This window comes from Dipodomys spectabilis, unplaced genomic scaffold, assembly GCF_019054845.1.
Source record: "Dipodomys spectabilis isolate Male_0828 unplaced genomic scaffold, ASM1905484v1 ptg000269l, whole genome shotgun sequence".
NCBI lineage: Eukaryota > Metazoa > Chordata > Mammalia > Rodentia > Heteromyidae > Dipodomys > Dipodomys spectabilis.
The window spans coordinates 1190455-1211524 of NW_024870946.1; positions in this window are offsets into that span (position 1 = coordinate 1190455).

Consider the following 21070-nt stretch of genomic DNA (forward strand, 5'->3'; position numbering starts at 1 on the left):
CTCCATACTAACAGGGCTCACATCCTTACTAAATGCTGCTCACACTCTCTATCCCCCTGAGGAGCCATCCCCTGCGGGCCCCACCCCCAGGTCCTCCCAAGCTCCCTCTGCCACTACCAGGCCCAAGTGAGTAGACAGTTCCAGGGCACAAAGATCCCTTGGTCTTATAATTTAATTGTGTTGAGTCTCCTTCAAGAGTCTCACCCTTCCAGGCCCCCAGATTTCAGCCACAAAGCCCATGCACCGCCCCCAAAGATAGTGGTTAGAAGTTACCAAAGGGCCCAGCACTCCTTGTTACAACCCACTTCTTCACACACTCACTCACACACAAACATACAAACACACACACACACACACAAGGCCGGCATGGATGGCTCCTGTCTGTCAGCCTAGTTACTCAGGAGGCTGAGGTCTGAGGATCACTTTTAAAAACCAGCCCTTGAAGGAAAATCTGAGAGGCTCTTATCTACAGTGAACTACCAAATAACCACTGGGGGAGCTGTGGCTAAAGTGTCAGAGCACTAGCTTTGAGCACAAAAGGTCAGGAACACCACCTAGATCTTGAGTTCAAGGCCCAGTTATTGTACCTTCAAACACACACAGACACAGATACAAACATACAGACAGACAGACACACACACACACACACACACACACACACACACACACACACACAGATAGCCCAAGGGTTCAGCAGTCCCTGAGCATAGAACCATGAACTCATTCCATTAGGATCACATCCTACCCCCAAGAAGGTGGCACTACCGACCTCAGACCCACAGTAGAAAAAACACTGAGCTTCTCACTTATCTGGAATGTCTCATAGACCAGCATAGCATTTCATATCGTACACACTGCTATGCAGAAAACTTAGCCACTTCTTTTTTTGTTGTTGTTCTTGGAGTTTGAACTCGGGGCCAGGTCACTGTCCGTCAGCTTTTCAGCTGAAGGTGAGAACGCTCCCATTTAAGCCACAGCATCACTTCCTGTTGTTTGGTGGTCCATTGGACATCAAGTCTCACAGATTTTTCTTCCGAAGCTGGCTCTGAAACATGGTCTTCACATCTCAGCCTTCTGAGTAGCTAGGATGACAGTTGTGAGCCACTGGCGACTTCCGGTTTCAGCCACCTTCACATACCCAGAGGAAAACCATCTCATAAGGCCACAAACTTCTTGCAACCCTTCACTTCAGACTTTGTCACCAAGCATCCAAATCCATCCTTTATTGGAGAGAATACAGACACAGCAATCCTACCCCTGCACCCATTCGCCCACTCCCTGCCTGCCACAAGCCACGTCCTCTTGAAGCTGTGGCTTCAAGCTGGGGTAAATTTGGGGAGTTCTTAGAAATTTCTGTACAGTGGGATGGGCACCTTGTCTCCCAAACACAGCACCCCCCCCTTCTTCCCTCCCACACCTGGACCATCTTTTGCAGGCAAGTATGTTTTGCTTTCTTTCTTTTTTCAGTTGTGGGGCTTGAACCCTAGGCCTGGGTGCTGTCCCTGAGCATTTCAACTCAAGGCAAACACTCTACTACTTAAGCCACAACACAACACCACTTCTGCTTTTCTGGCTGTTCGTTGGAGATAAGAGCTTCAGGGTTTTTCCTGCCCAGGCTGGCTTTGACCCCTGATCCTCAGATCTCACCTCCTGAGTACCTAGGATGACAGTCATGAGCTAGTGTCACCCGGCCAAAGATACTTTCCCATGCCTGTCATCCTATCCCCTCAGGAGACTGAGATCTGAGGACTGCAGTTGGATGACACCCTTGGCAACAAAGTCCATGAGAACTCTTTATCTCCAATTATGAATACCGAAACCTGTTGGAAGTGGAGCTGTGGCTCAAATGGTAGAGTGCTAGATTTGAGTATAAATGACAAGGGATAGGACCCAGTCCCTAGTTTCAAGCTTTTTCTAACAAAGACCCACCCACGAAAGGGAAGCAAGTGGGCATACAGGAGCTGAAAGCTCACCCATAATACTCAAGACTCCCAGAACAGTCCCCATCCTGCTCTGATTCTCTAGATTCTATGCCCTACATCATGGTAATCTTAGATGGTACTTACCATGCACCAGTTTAGGATGTTCAAGTACAATCGCATATTCAGGATCCCCTGGCCTTATCAAAGACTTAAGATCTCTCACTGTCCTGCCTCTACACTGGGTAGGGAGGTGAGGTCTAGTTATCCAACCACAGGATGTGGGAATGGAAGGATTTCTCGGGCAAGGGACACAGATTTAAGGGCTCCAGGTCCCTCTCAGGAAGGAGAAAAGGGCTGATCTATCCCAGGAATGTTCCTGGGTTGTGAGTGTCCTCAAAGAAACAACCCTGCTCAGAGATCAGTGCCTCTGGTTTTCCCAACAGCCTCTATCCAAACCTGCCCCACCTTCAGTCTGACGTCTCTGAATCCCAGATCTGCCATCTAGACTAAAGGCTGAGCCAGCAAAGAGACCCATCTCTGCCTCTGAGAATGGCAATCACGGGGTCCTAGCGCCTGCTAGAGGAAGTCTGGGGCAACAAGGGTCCTTACTCCCACCCTCATTCCCTGGATGTCCTGTGCTAGTGGCCAGCTTACTTCTGTCTCTGGTGGAGGAAAGAACAGGTGGGGGTGTGTCAACTTCAGATTGAGCCCTGGAAAGTCCCAGTCCCCAAGGATGTACTGCACAGGCATCCTGCAGTGGACGATAGCCAGGTGGTCAATGGTGAACCCAATGTGCCAGGACCCTTAATAGCAGTGTGGCTGGGTCAAAGGCTCTATGACTTTTGGTCTAGGATGTCAGTTGAAATCATGGCTCCAATCTCCTGACACTCCTGACATGTGATCGTCCTCCCTCTTCATCTTCCTGCTTATCCCTTGCCTCCCCCCAACACTCCCTCACACCAATACCTCCCTAGCCCTTGGACTTATCTGACCAGAAAATAAACTCATTGGCACCAGGGATGATTGAAACCTGGTGACCTGCCCTGATTCCTAGTGTCTACCCGAGGCTGCTTCCCTCTGCAGTCGGATACTACACAGCTCCTGGATGTCAGAAAGTTGCTGAGGTGTCAGTAGCTTGGTCCTACATACTGGCTTTAGGCTCTGAAATTGTCCCCACATAGATTGTGAATGGTTGGCTCCCTTGATCCAGGGACTCCAAACCAAGGCTCACATGTTCTCCCTTCTTCCTTCCTTTCCTCTTTTTCACCATCCGGACTTCCCTCCTCTTTCTCTCTTTCCTTCCTTTCTCTCACTCCTGGGCCTTGAACTCGGAGCCTAGGTGCTGTCCCTGAGCCTTTTTACTCAAGGCCAACAGACTATGGCTTGAGCCACATATCCACTTCTGGTGTTTCCTTTTTGGTAGTTAGTTGGAGATAAGTCTTACAGGCTTTGCTGCCTGGGCCTCAAGCATCAATCCTCCCATCACAGCCTCCTATGTAGCTAGGATGATAGGCATGAAGCACCAGCATCCAGCTCAAACCAAGGTTTCTTCATGTGCTGTGGAACCAGCACCGGAAATTCTCATTGTCTATGACCCCTCCGGAACCTGGCACACACTGTAACTCTTTGTTGGATAAATAAATGGGCATCTGTCTACAAAAATACTACAGAATAGTCCCATTCCATTCAGGTAAGCATCCTGGTGGGTGGGGCAAAGCCTGATGTAGCTCTCCCACAGTTCTCCCTCCTCCCTCTTCCCACCCTCTTGGTGCCAAGGAACTTAACTGTTTTGGCTCTGAAGACATGATCCATGGTGCACTCGCTGGATTCTGGGGCCTCTGGGATGCCTATCTTCTCAAAGATTTCTGGCCAGAGGCTGACCACTCAATTCCCCACTCTGGAGTGAATGAGGGTGCCATGAGCTGAAGGCCAGGCTCAAGCGGCCTACTCTCCCACCCCTGGGGCCAGCCAGGATGGCCCACCACATCTGGCCCCCAAGTTTCATGTTGCAGAGGAAGGATCCTCGAGACATCTTGGGTTTCTGAATCTCGCAGAGACCAGTGCAGGTGCTGAGAATCCTCTCTACTCACAGCTGGCAGGCTAGGTATGGTGAGGTCACAATCTCTGCTCCCCATGACATCCTCAATGTTATGTCTAGGTCGCAGGACCCCCACCAAGAAGATCACCGAGTGTCAGACTCTACAGCTGTTTAATTTAAATGGGCTGCAGCTCGGGCCTCGTCCTACACTCTGACACAGAGGAGTCCAGGAGGAGAGCCCCGAGCTAAGGATGTACAAGTCTTATAAAGGCACATAACCAGGTGGTTTAGCACCACGTGTTGCTCTGCTCTGAAACAAGCAACATATGGTCACTGCCTCAAGTACTTTAACCCTTCACTCAACTGTGGTGGTCACACTAGAGGGAGTCAGAGGAGAATCAACAACTGCCCAATAAAAGCAATCAAGGCACGGCATTCATAGCAGGAGACCATCTGGCTTGGGAACTCTGCTTGTGATTCTTTGAACGTCATTGATTGTTGGCTGAAATGGTCCCTCTAATTTGACCCATAATCCCAGGCGTTAGTGGAAATTGCCAGCTTCAAGAAAAAACCCTGGAAAACGTGGCATTTCAGTTGTCCCAATCAAACTTAAACGGTTCCAAAGTTAACGGTCCCCTTTTCTTTCAAAACAGCCCACAGCAGGTTACAGAAACTGACATTCAGCAATCCCTAGCTAACTGCCATGGCCTGATACCCAGCAGGCTCTAGCAGGGGGAATGCACTTGCCTACCACTGCCCAGCTGGAAACAGCACAGGCAGGACACAGATTAGAGTCTGCAGAACTCCAGGGAGGACTTCCCACCAGTGCATGCCCCCTGAGAGAGAATCTACCCCACCAGTGGGGTCCCAGAGCCCCCTGCCCAGATGCCCATGGACACCATCAATGCCCTGGGTAAGGTTGGCCTCTCATCCTCAGTAGTGGTGAACCATCTGCAATGTCACACCGTTCACCACTTCCCAGACCCTCCTAACTTCACAGCCCCTGCCCTACTCCCCCCCTCCATCTCTTCCCTAATTACGTTTGGCAGACACATTCCCAACCCTAGAATTAGCTACAGCTATACAAACGAGAGCAAGCTGTCTGGTTGGAAGAGTGCGGCTATGGTCACACTTGTCTCACAAGCCTTCAGGCTTAAGACAGAAGGTGTCCACTTTGGTCTGTAGTTCACACAGGCCTGCAAGGGGAGACCCACACAGGAAAAGCAGCTACTGTGGGGTATAGGAAAGGGGGAAGAGAAATTGCTACTGAAATCTTCCCCAAAGGAGCCATCAATGCCATACTTGGCATTGATGAAAAAGAACAACGAACACACACACACACACACACACACACACACACACACACACACACACAGAAAAGTGACTGTAGACTCATTCATGCAGTACCTATAATTTGCCAACGGATCACTCACCTGAGCACAGTAGGGCTCTCTCTCTCTCTCTCTTTCATGCACACACGCACACGCATGTGCGCGCGCGCGCACACACACACACACACACACACACACACACAGACTCAGAGTAGTGCCCTTCCTGAGATTGTTAGTTCCTCATCTGGGGCAATGTACAAGGTGGAGCACGGGAGTTTCCTTGTCAGAACCAGGGGCTCGACCCAAGGAAGCACAGCTCTAATCATGGTAAACCACCCTGCCTCTCCCTTTCTCCAGGGCCAGACACTTTCCCTTGGGAATAACCAGCCTTGAATCCCCATTCACCAAAACCCTAGGCCAGGAATCTGGGTGAAGGTGTCCTGAGACAAGTGGCTCTTCAGAGCCTGGACTGAAAACAAGCAGGAGGTCATTGTGTCCCCAGAGAAGTGTCTGACTCGGGGTGGGGGCAGTGTTGGGGAAATGGATGGGGTCCTAAAGGCTACATACATGGACAAACATCCTACTTCCAGCCTAGATGCTTCTGGGTGACTTGGTGGGTTCTTGGGGAGGATGAGGAAACCAGATGCACCTGGAGCACCAGCAGATGGTGGCAGAGCTGGAAAATGTGATCACTCTGTGAATGCTGTTGACAGCAGGAGAGGGGATGGGGGACAGGCAGGATGTACATGTGTTGGAGGGGCATGTTCTTCCCAGGCATTCACTTTCTATCTGACCCCTAGTGGCCTCAGCTCCCTAGTAGGCTCTTCTGGGACCCTCCTCAGGAGAAAGGGTGATTGAGCACAAAAGACAAGGGCTCACACAGAAGTGGGGCACTATCTTCTGAATCCAACACCCCCCACTGACAGAAAAATAGAAAAATAGCAAGAAGGCAGGTGTGGAGGTGTTCCTCCCCACCTCTGATTAAAGCCACCAGGTTCCCCCCAGGGAGAGGAAGAGTGCAGATGCATGTCTCTGTGGCTCTCACTGCTCTAGGCCAGGGGCTCAGTGGCGTCCCCTCTTCACCCATCCCTGCATCTGCCCTTTTCCTGTGACACTGGCCACTAGGGATGGGGGTGGGATCCCAGGATCAACATCCACTCCCCAACCCGCTACTCCTGGGGCGCATTTGTGGCAGAGTCAGGGCTGGCCTCCTGGTGCTGGGGAGGCACATTTGGGGCACAAGTGGGGGGAAGGACTCATGGGTCTGGGTCCGTGGGGGTTGGGGGGTAGGTTGAGGTCATGAGTTGCAGACCCGCGGGGCTTCCACTGGAGACTGGGACCCGGTCAGGGCCACAAGGAGGCCAAGGGTGCACCATCGCTTGATGACTCCAAAAGACGCCACGGGTCCAAGCTGGCAGCAACATGTTTCAAATGTCGTGCCACGGGGAGGGCAGGAGAAGGGGCCGGGGCAGGGGAGGGCAGGTGGCAGGGCTGAGCTTGCCCCCTCCACAGCTGAGCTCCTGGTGCAGGGGCCTTGGACTCAGGGCCTACCTGGCCTCTGAGCCTCCCTGGGGCTGAGAGAGGGATGTGCCTGCTTCACTGGCTTTGTGTCCTCTCTGCTCCTGGCTCAGACCTGTGCTCCTACAGCAGCAGAGGCCAGCCATTGATGCTGCCACCCCTGGTGCATGTGCCTGCTCTTCTCTGCTCTCTCTCTGCCCCCACTTCTCACCCAGGCTGCCCAGCCCCTGCTGCGCAAGTATGCCAGCTCCCATATGCCTCTGGATGCAGCAACTATGTGCCCCTTCAACCATGCCCTGTCCTCCCCTCAGTCACACACCCTCCCCACATCCACCATGCCCCCACCCCTGGCTTTGTGCTGCTCTGACTCTGCCCTAGGGCTACGAGGCCATGGCAGAAGCAGCCTCACCTCAGCTCAAGGCTTCCCCACAACCCCAGCAGCTCAAGATACCCCAAGCCCAACCACTGGGGGAGACTCTTGTCCATCCACCCCACGCACCAAGCAAGTGCAAGTAATGCTCCGTGTTTGTGTGTGTGTGTGTGTGTGTGTGTGTGTGTGTGTGTTTTGTGTGTGTGTGTGTGTGTGTGTGTGTGTGTGTTTGTGTGTGTGATTGTCCTCTCAAGGACTCAGAACACTGAATCTTTTGGGATGACAGCACACAGCACACTTAAAAAGAGAAGCAAAAAGAACCCTGTGTAATGGATTCAGCACAATGTGCCCTTTGAAGGTCTCAGCACATAGCAACTTTTTGCATCCTCATGGTAATTTAATTACCAATAAGATTAGATATGCCATTTTGACATCACTAAATTAAATATAATATTATGATATTATATGCCATAGTGACATTGTAGACATATTGTGAATTCTTATTCTGTGATTTCATTCTATTACAAGCTAGCAATATTGGTGGATATCAGAAATCCATTGTGACCTCAAAGCCATTGTGACATGAAAATCCCTTTGTGACATCACAGTGCCATTGTGATATCATTAACCTGTTCTGACATCACAAACCTGTCTTGTCCATTGTGACCTCATCACCAATGTGACATCACAATGCCATCGTGATATCACATGGCTATTGTGACATTACAATCACCTTGATACCTCCCAAACCCATTATGACATCTTTAGCACCTTTTAAAAAACACATGGCCTTTGTGACATCACAGTCCCTTTGTGTATCTATATCCTCATTGTGAAATATCAATTGAGATCAGATATGCCATTGTAATATCACAAAGCATTTACAATATAATCATTGGTGTGACATCACATTGTCATTATGACAACATCAGGTCATTGGGACATCACAAATCTGTAATGACATCATACCACTATGACACCACATTGTCATTGTGACAACATATATACATTATGAAGGCCTATTATGTGATTTCGTTGTATTTCAAATGTGGGTTCATATCAAATACACATTTTGACTTCATAACCATTGTGACATGACAACCCCTTTGTGATATAACATTGCCATTGTGACAACTGTGACAACTCAAACATGTCCTGTCCTTATAAGTTTTGTGACATGTTGCCACTGTGTTAGGCCCATTGAGAGCTCAATCTATATTCAACCTCATATTATTTCAGGTACGACATTAAATATTAGAAATATACTGTGATATTATGAATATTGTGACATCACACTGCTAGATGTAATGACCATTGTGTCACATTGTCACATCACAAATCTGTTCTGACTTCATCACATTTGTGCCAACAAATGACTTTGCAATCCTCACAATCCCATTCTAAACTCATATACTCATTATGAGTTAATGACAATTAAGGTCTGGAATGCCATTGTCACATCACCACACTACTGCGACATCACAAAACTATTTTGAACTCATCACTATTATGGCACCACCAACTAATTGTGACATAACGACGCTCTTATGACATTATAATTTGACATCATATTGCAATTGTGATATTACTGAACCATCATGCTTTCATAAACCTATTATGATCTCATCACATCTTAGAAAATTATGGCCTTTCAGACATCAAGCTCCTTCCATGAACTTGTATCATTGTGAACTTGTAGCAATTGAAAATTGAAATAAGATGTGATATTGCAAACTAGTTTTGACATCACTAACCCATTTTTATATCATTAACACTTTGACAAACAGAACCTGTTAGGAACCTTAGGACTTTTGACAAAAAACATGGCCTTTGTTTCATCACAGTTCATTTGTATATGTCATTGTGACTTCATTCTCATATCCTCACTATAAACTAATGGCAATTAAGATCTGACATGCCATTGTGACGTCATAAACCCTTTGTGACATCATCAGAAATGTGACATCAGACTGTCATTATGACACCATCAGCTCATTGTGACATCACCAAACTACAGTGACATCATAGCATTATGACATCGCATTGCCATTTTGCTGTCATAGACACATTGTGAATGTATAATCTTGTGATTTCATTCCATTTCAAATGTGGCATATCAGTTGATATCAGAAACACATTGTGACCTCATAACCATTGTAAGATAATAAACCCTGTGTGACATCATAACCAGTGTGACCTTATATTGTTGTTATGACATCTTTAGCTTATGGTGACATCACAAAATGATAATGACAGTATAGCATTTGCCATTGTCATTGTGACATCATTGTCACATTATGAATGCCACATCTGTGATTTCATTGTATTTGAAATGTGTCATGTGGGTGATATCAGAAACTCATTGTGATGTCATAACCAGTGTCACATCAAAATCCCTCTTTGACATCAATTTGGCAATGTGACATCACACTGGCAATGTGATGCTAGTAAGGCATCGTGATATCACAATGGTCATGAACTCACAATGGATTTCTGGTATCAACCGACATGCCACATTAGAAATAGAATCAAATAACATAATACCGCAAACACAATGTTTCTGTCTATGACATCAGAATGACAATATGATGTTACAATGATATGATGTCATTGTAGTTTTTCATGTCAAAATGAGCTGATGGTGTCATAATGGCAACATGATGTCACAATTATGATTATGTCAGAAAGGATTTGTTATGTTTCAATGGTATATCTGATGTCAGTTTTCATCAGTTCCCCATGAGGATATGGATACAAAAAATTCTGTGATGTCACAGGGGCCATGTGTGCTTTCAAAGGTGGTAAGAGGTCATAATAGGTTTGGGATGGCACAATGTGATCCATAATGTCACAATGGAAATGAGATATCCCATTGGGTTTTTGATGTCACAGTGGTGATGAGGTCACAATGGTTTTGTGATGTCACGGTTTGTTTGTAATATCAGAATGATATATCAAATTAAAATGACTCATAATTCAATATGAGGATACCAGGTGATAGAAGAAGCTCCATAGTATGAGGTCATATTAGGTGAAAACCCAATGGGACAGTGATTTCACAATGACAATGAGATATCTCACCATCCTGTTATAAGAATGTTTTGATGTCACAATTGGTGATGCAATACTGATGAGGAGGTCGCAATAGATTTGAGATGTCCCAAAGGGTTGGTGATGGCACAATGGCATGTGGTATCTCAATTGTCATTAACACACCCTGAGTATATGAGTGTGGAAAGAGATTCTGATGTCAGCAAAGCATATGTAGTCAAAAAGGTGAAGAACTAGCAGGTCTGAGATGTCACAAAGTGACACAGTGGTTATGATGTCCAGCGGTGTGATATGATGATGTTACACTGGATTTTAGATATCGCATGTCATATTTGAAATATGAGGTCGAACACAGATTTTCAACTCACAAAGGGCCTAAGATATCAAAATGGCATGTCACAAAATTATGAGAACAGGAGAGGTATTTGATGTCACATTGGGTTAGTGATATAACAAAGGCAATGTGCTGTGACAAAGAGATTTAGATGTCACAAAGGTTATGAGTTCACTGATATCAACGGTTTCCTGATATCAACGCAGATGGCACATTTGAGATAGAATGAAATCAAAGAATAGGCATTCAAAATGGGTCTATGACATGAAAATGAGACTATGATGTCAAGGCAGCAATGTTTGATAGTATATGTGCTCATTACCTTGCTCATGTAACTGTAATCCTTCTGTACACTGTATTCGCAAAAAAAAAAAAAACTCACAGAAGAAAACAAAGAAAAATATGGTATGTGTCATTGGGGTTTGGTGATGTCACAATGAATGGTAGTGTCATGATGACAATGTGATTTCACAGTCATAATTATTGCACAAAGTATTTGTGATGATATAACGCTATGTGTGATAACAATTTTCATTAGTTCACTATGAAGTTATGAGTACACAAAGGGTCTGTGATGCCACAGAGGTGATGTGGTTTTTTTTTTTTTTTTTTTTTTATTGAGAAAATACTGTACAGAGGTGTTACAATTACATGGGCAAGATAATGAGTATATTTCTTATCAAGCATTGTAGCCTCCTCCTTTGTTTCCCCTTCCCATCCCTTCCCATCCTCCTCCTGCCACCCTGCCCAATCCTCCCCGCTTCCCCTACCCCCCTCAGCACGAAATTGTAAAGTTCGTTTTCGACATAACGACTTGTACATCTCAAGAGTTCACAATAGCTATGTGATGTCACAATATGATTGTGAAGGCACAACAGCAATATGATGTCACAATGGTTTTCTGATGTCACACTGGTGATAAGATCACAATGAATTTGTGATGTCATTATGAGTTTGTAATATCACAATGACATGTCCTATTTCAATTTCAACTAGTTCACAATGAGTATACACTTTCAAAGAAAGAATCTTAAGCTCCAAAGACCATGAGTTTTTAGTCATAACTTGTGTGATATGCTGTCATTAGGATATTTTAGGCCTTTAGGAAGCTTATAATCTGTTTTCAAACTCATAATAATTCAGGTATGACAGATGATATCAGAAATTGACTCTGACATGAACATTGTGACATCACATTGATAGACATCAAGACCATGGTGTCACATTGTGAACTCACAAATTTGTTAGGACTTCATCACATTTGTGCCAACACATGACTTTAGAGACAACACAGTCCCGTTGTGAACTCATATCTTCATTGCGAATTAATGACATTTGAGATCCGGCATGTCATTGTGACATTTCCAACCAATTGTGACAGCACAAACCTATTATAGTAGAAACACATTGTGATCTAATAGCCATTGTGGTAGCACAATCCCTCCATGACCCCACATTTCCATAGTGATATCACTAACCCAATGTGAAATTCCAATCCTCTCATACGCAATCCAGGTATGAAATGTGATACCTGAATCCAATGTGACATCTTGATCATGGTGACATCACACTGATAGATGTTCTGACCGTATTGTCACATTCTGACAACACACACCTGTTAGGACTTCATCACTTTTGTGACAACGTATGCCTTTGGAGATATCACAGTCCCTTTGTGAGCTCATATACTCATTGTGGGTTAATGACACGAGATCACATGTGTCATTTTGCTATCACCAACCCATTGTGACATCACACACCTCTTGTAAACTCATCACCAGTGTGGCATCACTAATTGTGATATCAAAACATTATTAAGTCATCATTTTGCAACATCACATTGCCATTGTGATGTCACTGTTCCACTGTGTTTTCAAAAATCTACTGTGTCCTCATAGCATTTTAGAAAATTCATAGCCTTTTATACTTCAGTCTTCTTCTGTGAACTCATATCCTCATTGTGAAATAGTAGCAACTGAAATTGGACATGTGATTATGAGATGTGACTTCACAAAATTATTTGATTTCATCACCAATGTGACATCACAAACCCATTGTCAGCTTTCATTCCCATTTGACATCACTATCACATTGTGACATCCCAATCCTATTGGGACCTCTTAGCACTTTTGAAAAAACACATGGCCTTTGTGATACCACAGTCCCTTTGTGTAAGTATACCCTCATTATGAACTGACAATTGATATCAAACATGCCATTGTAACATCACAAACCCTTTGTGACATCACCAGTGTGACATAATATTGTCATTATGGTAGCATCAACTACATTTGACATCACAAATCTCCAATGAGAAGATAGAATTATGAGATCACACTGCCATTGTGATGTTATAAAAACATTATGAATGCCTGTTTTTAATCTTTTATTTATCCGGTCGTGGGGCTTGAACTCTGGGCTCGGGTGCTGTCTCTGTTATTCAGCTCAAGGTGAGCAGTCTATCGCTTGAGCCACAGAGCCACTTCTGGTTTTCTAGTGGTTTTCATTGGAGATAAGAGCCTCATAGACTTTCCTGCCTGAGCTGGCTTTGCACTGCGATCCTCAGATCTCAGCCTCCTGAGTAGCTAGGTTTAGAGGCGTGAGCCACCGACGCCCGGCTTTTTCATTCTATTTCAAATTTGACATGTGTGTTGATATCAGAAACATAATGTGACCTCAAAACCATTGTATCATCATAAATCAGCAGTGACACCAAATTGTCTTTATGACACCATCAGCTCATTGTGACATCACAAAACAATAATGGCATCATAGCATTATAAATCACAGTGACATTGTTATGACTTAACAGTGTGAAGGCCTATTCTGTGAATTCACTCTGTTTCAGAAACCCATTTTGACCATATAACCATTGTGATATCACAATCCTTTGTGACATCACATGGCCATTGTGATATCATTAACCTGCTGTGCCATCACAACCAGTCCTGTCCTTGTAAGTTTTGTGACATGCTGCCATCGTCATATAGTAGGGCCTTTGTGAGCTCATAATCTGTTTTCAATCTCATATTTCTTGTATGACATGTGATATAAAAAATCACTTATGACATCATACTGCCAGATGTCATGACCATTGTGTCACATTGTGACATCACAAAGCTGTTAGAACGGCATCACATTTGTGGCAACACATGCCTGTGGAGACATTACAGTCCCTTTTTGAACTCATATATTCATTGTCAACTAACGACAATTGAGATATCCCATGCCAATCTGACATCATGAACCTATTGTGACATCACAAACTTATTGTGACCTCATCACGAGAATGGTATCAACAACTAATTGTGGTATCAAAGCATTATTTTGACATGATATTTTGGTATTGGCATTGTTATTTCACTGTCCCATTGTGTTTTTACAAACCAATTATGGCCACATCACATCTTAGAAAGTGCACGGCCTCTGAGACTTCAAGCTCTTTCTGTGAACTCACGTACTTATTACCTCTAAGGCAAGGAGACAAACCATTGAGTCACATTTAATATAATAAACCAATTTACACTAGAAAGGAGACTGTGATTACCTTATCCTGGACTGGATAACCAGGTCCAAGAGCAGCCTTGACCACCAAACCTCAGACCTCCAATGGGCAGCCCCACCCTATCTTAATTGGTCTGTAAACCACCAGCCAAAAAATTATAATCTCCAAAGCTCCAAACCTCAATGGACACGGCTTTTAACTTTTCCATTACTCCCTCCTTCGCTACAGACCTCTCATTCCTTTCTGGTCTTTCTGTTTTTCCCTTCCACCATTTCCTTCTTCCCTTCAGGCTTCTCCAGTCTCCACAGGCCTGCACTACTCTGCCCTAATGACCACTTTTCTGCTTCCTCTCTTCTCAGGTTTTTCCCTTCCTACTGTCTTACCACTTTCTTCCATCTGGGTAGCTCTCATTTTTATCGCCCCTTCCAATGCTCTGAAAATGCAACTTATGTATAGGTTGTACCCCTCCTCACTCCAACGTGTCTTCTGCCTAACAGTTTTCAACCGTCACTTCCCAAACTGCCCAATGTTCAATCAGTTCTAGACAGCTCACCATGTGAGGCTTGACCCCTTCACCTTTGGTGGCATTCCCCACACTCTCTGGTGGACCAGGCCAATAATTTACAATTATTAATGGCTCCCACAGATAATTCTGGCTCCACTGCTTATTACAGTATCCTCATAGTGAATTAGAAGAAATTGAAATTGTATATGTCATTGTTATATTACAAACTTGATGAGACATCACTAACCCATTGTGACCTCATCGCTGCGGTGACATCACAAACCCATTGTGATATTACATTGCCATTCTGCCTCCATGATCACATTGTGACATCCCAAACCTATTATGACCTCAGAAGCTTTGAAAGAATGCAAGGCCTTTGTGACATCACAGGCCATTTATGTACCCATATCCTCATTTTGAGCTAATGACCATTGAGATCACGAGGAGGGGCAGTGGCCATGGCGGCCCTGAGTCTGAGATCCCGGCATAGGGAGCACAGAGCGGATGGTGGAAGCTGAGGCAGGGGCGGCTTTGGAAGAGGAGGTGGAGGAGCAGAGGCCTCGTGCAGCCACTCTATGTTTCTGCAGAAACACTTGCCTCCTCCCAGCAGCATGGCGTTTCCAACAGCGCTTTTAGCTTGGACCCATGTTGTCTCTCACAGTTGCCCAACAGAAATGGCACACCCCTGGTGGGTTTTCAGCCCCGACCCGGTCCCAGCCCTCAGTCCTTGGACTCCAGGCCCGCATTCACACAGCGCCACTGCCTACAGCTTCTCCCAGCAGCACAGGTGAGTGGCTGCCAAGGGCCCACAACCTGTGAACCCTCCCGCCCCCCCCCCCCGTCTTTCCCCGCTGATATGGACCCATGCCTCCTGCCTCCCCTCTCCAGTCTACCGTGAGGGTAGACTGCACCCATCCCCACAGTCCGCCATGGCCCTGCCACAAATGTGCCCCAGGGGTGGAGGGTGGCGGTGGGTGTTGACCGAGGGATCCCACCCCCATTCCTAGTGGCTAATGTCCCAGGAAACGGGAAGATGCAGGAAAGAGTGAGAAGGGGGCGCCACAGAGCCCCTGGCCTGGAGCATTGGAAGCCACACAGCTGTGCATCTGCACCCTTCTTTTCCCTGGTGGGAACCTGGTGGCTTTAGTCAGAGGTGGGGAGCAGCACCTCACCTAACTTCTTGGGTCTTTTCCTTTTTGCTGGGGGTGGTGGGTGTTGGATGCAGAAGATAGGCCCTCCTTGCTGTGTGAGCCCTTGTCTTTTGTGCTCGGTTACCTTTTTACCTGAGGAGGGTCCCAGAAGAACCCACTAGGGAGGTGAGGGCACTGGGAGTCAGACAGAATGTGAATATCTGGGAGGAACACACCCTTTCTGACACACATACACTTGGCCTGTCCCCCCCCCCCATCCCAGCTGTCAATAGTCCTCACAGGGTGATCACATTTCCTAGCTCTGCCAGCATCTGCTAGTGCTCCAGATTCATCTGGTCTCCTAGTCCTACCCAAGAATCCACCAAGTCACCTAGACTCATCTAGGCTGGAAGTAGGGAGTCCATCCATGTATGGAGCTTATAGGATTCCATCCATTTCCCCAACACTGCCTACACCCCAGGTCAGACACACCTCTAGGGCATTATGACCCCCTGCTTGTTTTCAGTCCTGGCTCAAAGGAGCCACCTATCTCGGGACAACTTCACCCAGCATCCTGACCTGGGGTTTTGGTGAATGGGGATTCAAGGCTGGTTGTTCCCAAGGGAAAGGGTCTGGCCCTGGAGAAAGGGAGAGGTAGGGTGGTTCAGCATTATTAGAGAGGTGCTTCCTTGGGTCGAGCCCCTGGTTCTGCCAAGGGAACCCCCGTGTTCCAGCTTGCACCTTGTCCCAGGGGAGCAACTAACAATCTCAGGAGAGGCACTGATCTGAGTTTGTTTGTGTGTGTGTGTGTGTGCGTGTGTGTGCATGAGAGAGTGAGAGAGAGCAAGAGAGAGAGAGAGAGAGAGAGAGAGAGAGAGAGAGAGGGAGAGATTATCTTTCCCTTATACAAGTTGACGGTGCTCAGGTGAGTGATCAGTTGGCAAATTGCAGGTAGTGCATGGATTTGTCTGTCACAGTCCAGATGTGTGTGTGTGTGTGTGTTAGGAGAGCAGGGAGATGAGAAAAATGAAAATATATTTAAGTCACCATGTCTAAAAAGCATTTTATTTGTGTGTGTATGTGTGTGTGTGTGTTTGTTGTTCTTTTTTCATCAATGCCAAGTACGAGTCTAGCCATAATTTTTGTTTTCTCCTTCACCATTTCATGGCTCCTTTGGGGGAAGGTTTCAGTAGATGTTCCTTTCCACCTGTCTCTTCCCTCTGTCCTGTATCCCACAGTAGCTGCTGGGCCTGGATGGGTCTCCTTTAGGAGGCCTATGTGAACCGCAGACCAGAGTGGACAACTGTGCTTCTGTCTTCAGCCTGAAGGCTTGTAAGATGAGTGTGACCACAGTCGCATTCTTCCAGCCAGACAGTCTGTTCTCGTGTGTATAGTTGGAGCTAATTCAAGGATTGGGAATGTGCCTACAAAATGTAATTAGGGAATGAGATGTGGGGGAGTAGGGCAGGGACTGTGAAGCTAGGAGGGTTTGGGGAGTGGTGAACATTGTTACATAGTAGATGTTCACCACGACCGAGGATGAGGGGGCAACCTTACCCAGGGCATTGACGGTGTGCATGGACATCTGGGCAGGGTTCTCCAGGCCCCCACTGGTGGCGTGTTCCCTCCTGGGGGAGTGCACCAGTGGGCATTCCTCCCTGGTGTCCTACAGACTCCAAGCTGCGTCCCTCCTAGGCCGTTTCCAGCTGGGCAATGGTAGGCAAGTGTGTTTCCCCTCCTGGAGCCTACTCAGTATCAGGCCGTGGCAGTTAGCTAATGCTCTCTGAATGCCAGTTTCTGTAACCTGCTGTAGGCTGTCTGGAAGGAAAAGGGGACCGCTGACTTTAGAACCCTTTAAGTTTGATTGGGACAACTGAAATGCCACCTTTACCAGGGTTTTTTCTTGAAGCTGGCAATTTCCACTAACACCTGGGATTACGAGTCAAATTAGATAGACCACTTCAGCCACCAAACAATGATGTTCAAAGCAGCACAGGCAGAGTTCCCCAGCCATATGGTCTCCTGCTATGAACATCGTGCCTTGACCTCTTTTATGCGGCAACTGTTGATTCTCCTCTGGCTCTCTCTAGGGTGACCACCTCAGTCGAGGATGTCGTGGGGAGCAGAGATTGTGACCTTGCCATCCCTAGCCTGCCAGCTGTGAAGGGAGATGATTCCCATCACCTGCACTGGACGCTGGGAGATTCAGAAACCTGGGACGCCTCGAGGATCCTTTATCTGCAACATGAAACTTGGGGCCTGGATGTGGTAGAACATCCTGGCTGGCCCTGGAGGGAGGAGAGGAAGCCCCTTGAGCCAGGCCTTCAGCTCATGGCAACCTTGATCACACTTGAGTAGGGAATTGAGTGCCACACAATGGTCAGCCATTGGCCAGAGATTTTTGAGAAGATAGGCATCGGAGAGGCCCCAGAATCCAGCGAGCACATCGTGGCTCACATCCTTGAAGCAAAAACAGTTAAGTGCAGTGGCACCAGGAGGACGGGAAGAGGGAAGAAGGAGAATTGGGAGAACTACATCAGGTTTTGCCTGATGCTTAAATGTAAGCAGACGCTCATTTATTTATCCAACAACGTGTTACAGTGTGCCAGGGTCCAGTGTGTGGGGAGGTCAGAGAAGATGAAAGGTTCCAGTGCTTGTTCCACAGCACATGAAGAAACCTTGGTTTGAGCTGAATGCTGGAGCATCACGCTTGTCATACTAGCTACTTAGGAGGCTGAGTTAGAAGGATAGAGGCTTAAAGCAAGGACAGAAAAGCCTTTAAGACTCTTATCTCCACCTAACTACCAAAAAGAAAAAGCCAAATCGTCTGGTTCAATAGTGGGGCTACTGTGTGGTCCAAGGACCACCTTTAAGTCACTAAGCAGGATTCACTCTCTTTTCTACCAGGTGAAATACACCTGTAAAATTTGCTCACACTCATCCCAGATGTGCTTGTGTGTGAAGATTACTGTTTCTAATGAGGTAATGAGCCCCAGGTTTTATTTTTTCTGAAAAGGATGGATTTTGCTGTTTCCAGTTATACAGGTCAATAGTTGTAAAGTGAAAATATATTAGAAAGGGGGCCTGCCCACCATCTCCTCCATGTTCCTGTCTCAAGGGTAATAATGGTAACATACCATGTTGTATCACCTCAGGCTGTACAAGTAACCACTTTTGGTATGGGAGGACTTTAGATTAGGGGTGCTGATGGCAAAGAATAGGAGAGAGAGTACATCAGTGCATCCTCCTCTGAAGGATTCTGTAACCATGGGGGAGAATATTTTTTGGATACGACAACTTTAGGTCTGTTCTCCCATCCTGAGAAAAGGAGTAAACAGAGGTGCATACAGGACACAGATAGAACTATCAGCAAAAACACACAGACCAATAGCCACAGAAACTTAACCCTCATGTCCCACACCACTCAACTTTGACCTCTACAGAGATACCAGATGACAGAGAGAACATCCCAGATTGCCTCTTGAGGATGCTGCAGATGACCTCTGGAGGATGTCACATATATCCTCCCTAGGAGGCCGTAGATGACCTCTCATGGAGGTTCCAAGCGGCTTCTGAAGGAAGTGTCAGTTGACCTCCAAAGGAGGCCCCAGATGAGTAGTTCCCAGATGGCCACTTAAGGAGGCCACATATGAACTCCAGAGAAGGTTCCAGATAACCCTATTGGGAAAGCGACAGATGACCTCCAGAGAAGCTCCTATATAGCTTCTCAAGGAAGTCCCAGATGATGTCTGAAAACAGTCAGATTTTCCATCAAGGTAACCCGAGATGACCTCCCAAAGAACCTCCACATGACCTCAGGAGGTCGTCCTAACTTGCCTCTTAAGGAATCCCCAATGACTATTTTTGAATAGGTCTCAGGTGGCCTCTTGAGGAAGCCCCAGATGACCTCTGGAGAAAGTCCAAGATGGTTACTGGAGAAGGCCCAAGATGACCTCCAGGGTAGGTCTCAGATAGCTCCTCAAGGAAGTTGCAGATGCACTCTTGATGAAGTTCCAGATGGCTTCCCAAGGAAGCCCCACATGACCTCTCATGGAGTTCCCAGATGGCTTCCCAAGAAAGCCACAAATGACCTCTAGATGTGGTCCCAAAAACAGGCTGGCAAGCTTGCCCAGACGCACCCATATAGGTACCTATATGACATTTTCCATGATGGTCCTCTGGAGACAAAGACTCGAGGCCCTGAAGGCTGACACTCTCACCTATGGGGATTTTCCCCTGGGGCCAAGGCCTGATGCCATCCAAACGGATTAATCTCCATGGGGTCTCCAAAAATTCGGACCTCGATTGCTTAAGAGAATCCATCGAGACACATTTAATATAATAAATGTTCTCCAAACCACCAACACACAAAATTATGATATCCAAAGCTCCAAACATCAATGAGCAAACCATTTTTTCCCTTCCCTTTGTCTCTCCTTCGCTACAGACCTATACTTCCTTTGAAGTCTTTCCCTTTTTCCCTTCTACCAGTTCCTTCTTCTCTTCAGGCCTCTCTACTCTCCACAGGCCTGAACTGCTTTGCCTGGGTCATCAGTTTCCATCCTTTACCTCCTGCTCTCCCTCAACTTCCTCTCCTCCCAGGCCTTTCCCCTTCTGCTATCACACCACTTCGTTCCCTCCAGGACTTTTCAATTTTTATCTCCCCTTCCATTGCTCTGAACAAGCAGCATATATAAAGTCTGTACCCCTTCTCCATTCCAATTGCTAATAATTTTCTACTGTCACATCCCAAACTCCCCACAGCCCAATCACTTCTTAACAGCTCAACACTTGGTGATTAATGTACCACCCCTCCCACAGAATGTCCTGTCCTCTCCAGCTGGCCAGAAGATAGGGCCACACTGATTATCGGACCCTATAGATTATTGGGGCCCTGCAGATTATTACAGTATCCTCCTTGTGAAATAGCAGCAATTGAAATTTGATTGTGATATTACAAACTCGTTGTGACATCACAATCACATTTTGACATCATCATTAGCATGACATCACAAACCCATTGTGACAATATCGTTATTGTGACATCATGATTCCATTGTGACATCTCAAATCTATTATGACCTATTAGCTCCTTTGAAAAATCACATGCCCTTTTCAACATTACAGTCCCTTTGTGTACCCATATCCTTGTTGTTAACTAATGACAATTGAAATCAGACATGCAATTATAACATCAAGAAGTGTTTGTGACATCCTCAACAGTGTGACATCACATTTTCATTATGAGAGCATCAGCTCACTGTGACATCACCAAACTGAATGACATAATCTCATTATAACAACAATTGTCATTGTGACATCATAGACACATTGTGAATGCCTATTAGGTGAATTCATTGTAT